Source organism: Chiloscyllium plagiosum, unplaced genomic scaffold (genome assembly GCF_037043375.1).
Source record: "Chiloscyllium plagiosum isolate Xiang-an unplaced genomic scaffold, Cpla_swu_hap1 HiC_scaffold_37, whole genome shotgun sequence".
NCBI lineage: Eukaryota > Metazoa > Chordata > Chondrichthyes > Orectolobiformes > Hemiscylliidae > Chiloscyllium > Chiloscyllium plagiosum.
Window position 1 is genome coordinate 88264655 of NW_028270175.1, and position 7846 is coordinate 88272500.

Consider the following 7846-nt stretch of genomic DNA (forward strand, 5'->3'; position numbering starts at 1 on the left):
AGGGTGACAGAGATGGAATGAGTGTGACAGAATCAGGGTGACGGTGATAAAGTGAGTGTGAGGGGTCATTGCGATGGTGACGGAGTGAGTGTGAGGGGGTCAGGGTGATGATGACGGAGAGAGTGTGAGGGGGGTCAGGGCGATGATGATGGAGTGAGTGTGAGGGTCCTCAGGGTGACAGAGTGAGTGTGAGGGTCCTCAGGGTGACGGTGATGGAGTGAGTGTGAGCGGGTCAGGTTGACGGTGATGGAGTCAGTGAGAGTGCATCAGGATGAGCGTGATGGAGTGAGTGTGAGGGGGTCAAGGTGACGGTGATGGAGTGATTGTGAGAGTGTCAGGGCGACGTGTTTGGAGTGAGTGTGAGGGGGTCAGCGTGCTGGTGATGAACTAAGTGTGATGGGGACTGTCACTGTCACTGGGCGAGTGTGAGGAGTCATGGTGATGGTGATGGAGTGAGTGTGGTGGGGTCATGGTGATGGTGACTGAGTGAGTGTGAGGGGGTCAGGGTGACGGTGATGGAGCGAGTGTGAGGGGGTCAGGAAGACGTGATGGAATGTGAGTGAGGCGGTCACGGTGAGGGTGATAGAGTGAGTGTGAGACGGTCAGGGTGACGGTGATTGAGTGAGTGTGAGGGGGTCAGGGTGACGGTGATGGAGCGAGTGTGAGGGGGTCAGGAAGACGGTGATGGATTGAGTCTGAGGGGGCCAGGGTGACGGCGAAGGAATGAGTGTGAGTGGGTCAGGGTGACGGTGATAGAGTGACTGTGAGGGGTCGGAGAGTGTGATGGAGTGAGTGGGAGCGGCAGTGTGACAGTGAGGGAGTGCGTGTGAGGGGAGTCAGTGTGACGGTGATGGAATGATTGTGAGGGTATCAGGTTGGCAGTGATGGAGTCGGTGTCAGGGTGTCGGAGATGGGGTGAGTGTGAGAGGTTCAGGGTGACAGCGATTGAGTCAGTGTGAGTGAGTCAGGGTGTCGATGATGGAGTGTGAGGGGATCATAGTGACTGTGAATGGGTGAGTGTGAGGGGGTCAGGGTGACGGGTTTGGAGTGAGTGTGAGGGGGTCAGCGTGGCGGTGACGAAGTGAGTGTGAAGAGGTCAGGGTGACGGTGATGGCGTGAGTGTGAGGGGGTCACAGTGAGTGTGACTGGGTGAGTGTGAAGGGGTCATGGTGATGGTGATGGAGTGAGTGTCAGGGCGTCATTGTGACGGTGATGAAATGAGTGTGAGGGGGGCAGTGTGACGGTGATGGAGTGAGTGCGAGGGGGTCAGGGTGACGGTGATGGAGTGAGTGTGAGGGGGTCATGGTGACTGTGATGGAGTGAGTGTGAGGGGGTCATGGTGACGGTGATGGAGTGAGTGTGGAGGGTCATGGTGACGGTGACTGAGTGAGTGTGATGGGGTCAGGATGCCAGTGGTGGAATGAGTGTGAGGGAGTCAGGAAGACAGGGATGGAGTGAGTGTGAGGGGGTCAGGGTGATGGTGATGGAGAGAATGTGAGGGGGCAGCGTGGCGGTGATGGAGTGAGTGTGAGGGGGTCAGGGTGATGGTGATGGAGCGAGTGTGAGGGGCTCAGGGTGAGGGTGATGGAGTGAGTCTGAGGGGGTCAGGGTGAGGGGGATGGAGAGAATGTGAGGGGGCAGCGTGGCGGTGATGGGGTGAGTGTGAGGGGGTCAGGGTGACGGCGAAGGAATGAGAATGTGTTGGTCAGGGTGATGGAATAGACTGACTGTGAGGGGTCGGAGAGTGTGATGGAGTGAGTGGCAGCGGCAGTGTGACAGTGATGGAGTGCGTGTGAGGGGAGTCAGTGTGACGGTGATAGAGTGATTGTGAGGGTATCAGGTTGGCAGTGACGGAGTCGGTGTCAGGGTGTCGGAAATGGGGTGAGTGTGAGAGGTTCAGGGTGACAGTGATTGAGTCAGTGTGAGAGTGTCAGGGTGACGGTGATGGAGTGAGTGTGAGTGAGCCAGGGTGTCGATGATGGAGTGTGAGGGGGTCATAGTGACTGTGACTGGGTGAGTGTGAGGGGGTCAGGGTGACAGGTTTGGAGTGAGTGTGAGGGGGTCAGCGTGGCGGTGACGAAGTGAGTGGGAAGAGGTCGGGGTGACAGTGATGGCGTGAGTGTGAGGGGGTCTTAGTGACTGTGACTGGGCGAGTGTGAAGGGTTCATGGTGATTGGTGATGGAGTGAGTATGAGGCGGTCATGGTGATGGTGATGGAGTGAGTGTCATGGCGTCATTGTGACCGTGATGGAATGAGTGTGAGGGGGCAGTGCGACGGTGATGGAGTGAGTGCGAGGGGGCATGGTGACTGTGATGATGGAGTGAGTGTGAGGGGGTCATGGTGACGGTAACGGAGCGAGTGTGAGGGGGTCAGGGTGACAGTGATGGGGTGAGAGTGAGGGGGTCATAAAGACTGTGACTGGGTGAGTGTGAGGCGGTCAGGGTGATGGAGATGGAATGAGTGTCAGAGGGTCAGGGTGACAGTGATGGAATGAGTGTGAGGGGGTCAGGGTGATGGTGATGGAGTGAGTGTGAGGTTTTCAGGATCACGGAGCTGGAATGAGTGTGAGGGGATCATGGTGACGGTGATGGAGTGAGTGCGAGGGGGTCATGGTGACGGTAACGGAGCGAGTGTGAGGGGGTCAGGGTGACAGTGATGGGGTGAGAGTGAGGGGGTCATAAAGACTCTGACTGGGTGAGTGTGAGGCGGTCAGGGTGATGGAGATGGAATGAGTGTCAGAGGGTCAGGGTGACAGTGATGGAATGAGTGTGAGGGGGTCAGGGTGATGGTGATGGAGTGAGTGTGAGGTTTTCAGGATCACAGAGCTGGAATGAGTGTGAGGGGATCATGGTGACGGTGATGGAGTGAGTGCGAGAGGGTCAGGGTGAGGGTGATGGAGTGAGTGTGAGGTTTTCAGGATCACGGAGCTGGAATGTGTGTGAGGGTGTCAGGGTGAGGATGATGGAGTGAGTGCGAGAGGGTCAGGGTGAGGGTGATGGAGTGAGTGTGAGTGGGTCAGTGTGACTGTGATGGAGTGACTGTGAGCGGGTCAGGTTGACGGTGATGGGACTGAGTGTGAGGGGGTCAGTGTGACATTGATGGAGCGAGTGTGAGGGGGTCAGGGTGACGGCGATGGAATGAGTGTGAGGGGGTCAGGAAGACGGTGATGGAGTGAGTGAGGGGGTCAGTGTGAGGGGGATGGAGTGAATGTGAGGGAGGCAGCGTGTCGGTGATGGGGTGAGTGTGAGGGGGTCAGGGTGATGGTGATGGAGCGAGTGTGAGGGGGTCAGGGTGACGGTGATGGAGCGAGTGTGAGGGGGTCATGGTGACGGTGATGGAGTGAGTGTGAGGGGGTCATGGTGACGGTGATGGAGCGAGTGTGAGGTGGGCAGTGCGACGGTGATGGAGTGAGTGTGAGGGGGTCAGGGTGATGGTGATGGAGCGAGTGTGAGGGGGTCAGGGTGACGGTGATGGAGCGAGTTTGAGGGGGTCAGGGTGACAGTGATGGAGTGAGTGGGAGTGGGTCAGTGTGACAGTGATGGAGTGTGTGAGGGGGTCAGTGTGACGGTGATGAAATGATTGTTAGAGTGTCAGTGTGACGGTGATAGAGTGATTGTGAGGGGATCAGGTTGGCAGTGATGGAGTCGGTGTCAGGGTGTCGGAGAGATGGGGTGAATGTGAGAGGTTCAGGGTGACAGTGATTGAGTCAGTGTGAGGGGATCATAGTGACTGTGACTGGGTGAGTGTGAGGGGGTCAGGGTGATGGGTTTGCAGTGAGTGTGAGGGGGTCAGCGTGGCGGTGATGGCGTGAGTGTGAGGGGCTCATAGTGACTGTGACTGGGTGAGTGTGAAGGGGTCATGGTGATGGTGATGGCATGAGTATGAGGCAATCATGATGATGGTGATGGAGTGAGTGTCAGGGCGTCATTGTGACGGTGATGGAATGAGTGTGAGGGGGTCAGCGTGATGGTGATGGAGTGAGTGTGAGGGGGTCATGGTGAACGGTGATGGAGTGAGTGTGAGGGGGTCATGGTGACGGTGATGGAGCGAGTGTGAGGTGGGCACTGCGTCGGTGATGGAGTGAGTGTGGGGGGGTCAGGTTGACAGGGATGGGGTGAGTGTGAGGGGGTCAGGGTGACGGTGATGTCGTGAGTGAGAGGCGGTCAGGGTGAGGGTGATGGAGTGAGTGAGAGGGGATCAGTATGACGGTGATGGAGTAGGCGTGAGGAGGTAAGTGCAACGCTGATGGAGTGAGTGTGAGCGGGTCAGGTGATGGAGTGAGTGTGAGTGCATCAGGGTGAGCGTGATGAAGCGAGTGTGAGTGCGTCAGGGTGAGCGTGATGGAGCGAGTGTGAGTGCGTTACGGTGAGCGTGATGGAGTGCGTGTGAGGGGTTCAGGGTGACGGCGATGGAGTGAGTGTGAGGGTTCAGGGTGACTGTGATGGACTGCGTGTGAGGGGGCCAGTGTGATGGTGATGAAGCGAGTGTGACAGTATCTGGATGACGGTGATGGAGCGATTGTGAGGGGATCAAGTTAGCAGTGATGGAGTGAGTGTGAGGGTGTCAGGGAGTCAGTGATGGGGTGAGTGTGAGAGGTTCAGGGTGACAGCGATTTCGTCAGTGTGAGGGGGTCAGGGTGACGGCAATGGAATGAGTGTGAGGGGGTCAGGGTGACGGCGAAGGAATGAGTGTGAAGAGGTCAGTGTGATGGTGATGAAGTGAGTGTGAGGGGTCTGGGAGAGTGTGACGGAGTGCGTGTGACGGGTTCAGTGTGCTGGTGATGGAGTGATTGTGAGGGGATCAAGTTGGCAGTGATGGAGTGAGTGTGAGGGTATCAGGGTGACGGTGATGGAGTGAGTGTGAGAGTGTCAGTGTGCTGGTGATGGAGTGATTGTGAGGGGATCAAAATTGGCAGTGATGGAGTGAGTGTGAGGCGGTTAGGGAGAGGGTGATGGAGTGAGTGTGAGGGGGCCAGGTTGACTGCGATGGAGTGAGTGTGACAGGGTCAGGTGGTGGAGTGTGTGTGAGTGCATCAGGGTGAGCGTGATGGAGCGAGTGTGAGTGCGTCAGGGTGAGCGTGATGAAGTGAGTGTGTGAAGGTCAGGGTGATGGTGATGGAGTGAGTGTGAGGGGGCCAGGTTGACTGCGATGGAGTGAGTGTGACAGGGTCAGGTGGTGGAGTGTGTGTGAGTGCATCAGGGTGAGCGTGATGGAGCGAGTGTGAGTGCATCAGGGTGAGCGTGATGGAGCGAGTGTGAGGGATTCAGGGTGACTGTGATGGAGTGAGTGTGAAGGGGTCAGTGAGACAGTTGTGCGTTGAGTGTGAGGGGATCATGGTGACGGTTATGGAGCGAATGTTAGGGGCTCATAGTGTCTGTGATTGGGTGAGTGTGAGGGGGTCAGGGTGACTGTGATGGAGTGCGTGTGAGGGAACCAGTGAGGTGGTGATGAAGCGAGTGTGACAGTATCAGGGTGACAGTGATGGAGCGATTGTGAGGAGATCAAGTTAGCAGTGATGGAGTGAGTGTGAGGGTGTTAGGGTGTCGGAGATGGGGTGAGTGTGAGAGGTTCAGGGTGACAGCGATTTAGTCAGTGTGACGGGGTCAGGGTCACGGCGATGGAATGAGTGTGAAGGCGTCATGGTGACGGCAAAGGAATGAGTGTGAAGGTGTCAGTGTGATGGAGATGGAGTGAGTGTGAGGGGTCAGGGTGACGGTGATGAAGTGAATGTGAGGGGTCAGGGAGAGTGTGATGGAGTCCGTGTAAGGGGGTCAGTGTGACGGTGATGAAGCGAGTGTGAGGGGATCATGGTGACGGAGATGGAGTGATTGTGAGGGGATCAAGTTGGCAGTGATGGAGTGAGTGTGAGGGTGTCAGGGTGACGGTAATGGAGTGAGTTTGAGAGTGTCAGCGTGACAGTGCTGGAGTGAGTGGGAGGGGTCATTGTGACGGAGATGCAGTGGGTGTGAGGAGGTCCAGGTGACGGAGATGCAGTGGGTGTGAAGAGGTCAGGGTGCCGGTGACGGAGTGAGTGTGAGGGGGTCAGTGTGACGGTGATGGAGTGAGTGTGAGCGGGTCAGGTTGACAGCTATGGAGTCTGTGAGAGTGCGTCAGGGTGAGTGTGTTGGAGTGAGTGTGAGTGAGTCAGGGTGTCGGTGATGGAGTGAGTGTGAGCGGGTCAGGGTTTCGGTGATGGAATGAGTGTGAGGGAATCATGGTGATGGTGATGGAGTGAGAGTGAGGGGTTTGGAATGAGTGTGAGGGGATCAGGAAGATGTTGGTGGAGTGAGTGTGAGAGGGTCAGTATGATGGTGATGGAGTGAGTGTGTGGGGGTAAGTGTGACAGTGATGGAGTGAGAGTGAAGGGATCAGTATGACGGTGATGGAGTGATTGTGAGGGGATCCGGGTAACAGTGATGGGGTGAGTGTGAGGGGGTCATAGAGACTGTTGACTGGGTGAGTGTGAGGAGATCAGGGTGACTATGATGGAGTGCGTGTGAGGAGGTCAGTGTGACGGTGAGGAAGTGAGTGTGAGGGGGTCAGGGTGACGATGATGGAGTTAGTGCGAGGGGGTCAGGTTGACAGTGATGGAGTGAGTGTGAGGTGGTCAGGGTGACGATGATGGAGCGAGTGTGAGGGGATCAGTGTGATGGTGATGGAGTAGGTGTGAGGGGGTCAGGGCAACGGTGATGGAGTGAGTGTGAGTGGATCAGGGTGACAGTGATGGAGTGAGTGTGAGTGCGTCAGGGTGAGCGTGATGGAGTGAGTGTGAGGGGGTCAGGGTGATGGTGATGGAGAGAGTGTGAGGGGGTCAGGGTGACGCTGATGGAGTGAGTGTGAGGAGATCAGGGTGAGGGTGATGGAGTGAGTGTGAGGGGGCCAGGGTGACTGTGATGGAGTGAGTGTGAGGGGGTCAGGGAGACAGTGGTGGAGTGAGTGTGAGGGGATTATGGTGACGGTTCTGGAGTGAGTGTTTGGGGTTCATAGTGTCTGTGACTGGGTGAGTGTGAGGGAGTCAGGGTGACTGTTGTGGAGTGTGAGTGTGAGCCGGTCATAATGACTGTGCCTTGGTGAGTATTTGGGGGTCAGGGTGACTGTGATGGAGTGCGTGTGAGGAGGTCAGTGAGACGGCGATGAAGTGAGTGTGAGAGTATCAGGGTAACGGTGAAGGAGTGATTGTGAGGTGATCAGGTTCGCAGTAATGGAGTGAGTGTGAGGGTGTCAGGGTGTCGGAGATGTGGTGAGTGTGTGAGGTTCAGGGTGACAGCGATTTAGTCAGTGTGAGGGGGTCAGGGTGACGGCAATGGAATAAGTGTGAGGGGGTCATGTTGAAGGCGATGGAATGAGTGTGAGTGGTTCAGGGTAACGGCGATGGAATGAATGTGAGGGGGTCAGTGTGATGGAAATGGAGTGAGTGTGAGGAGGTCAGTGTGATGGTGATGGAGTGAGCGTGAGGGGTCAGGGTGTCGGTGATGAAGTGAGTGTGAGGTGTCAGGGAGAGTGAGATGGAGTGAGTGTGAGCGGGTGAGTGTGATGGTGATGGAGTGTGAGGGCGATGGAATGAGTGTGAGGCGGTCATGGTGAGGGTGACGGAGTGAGTGTGAGGGGGTCAGGGTAACTGTGATGGAGGGAGTGTGAGGGGGTCAGTGTGATGGTGACGGAGTGAGTGTGAGGGTTCAGTGTGACGGTGATGGAGTATTGTGAGGGGATCAAGTTGGCAGTGATGGAGTGAGTGTGAGGGTGTCAGGGTGTCTGAGATGGGGTGAGTGTGAGGGGGCCAGGGTGACGGTGATGGAGTGAGTGGGAGGGGTTCAGGGTGACATTGGTGGAGTGAGTGCGAGAGGC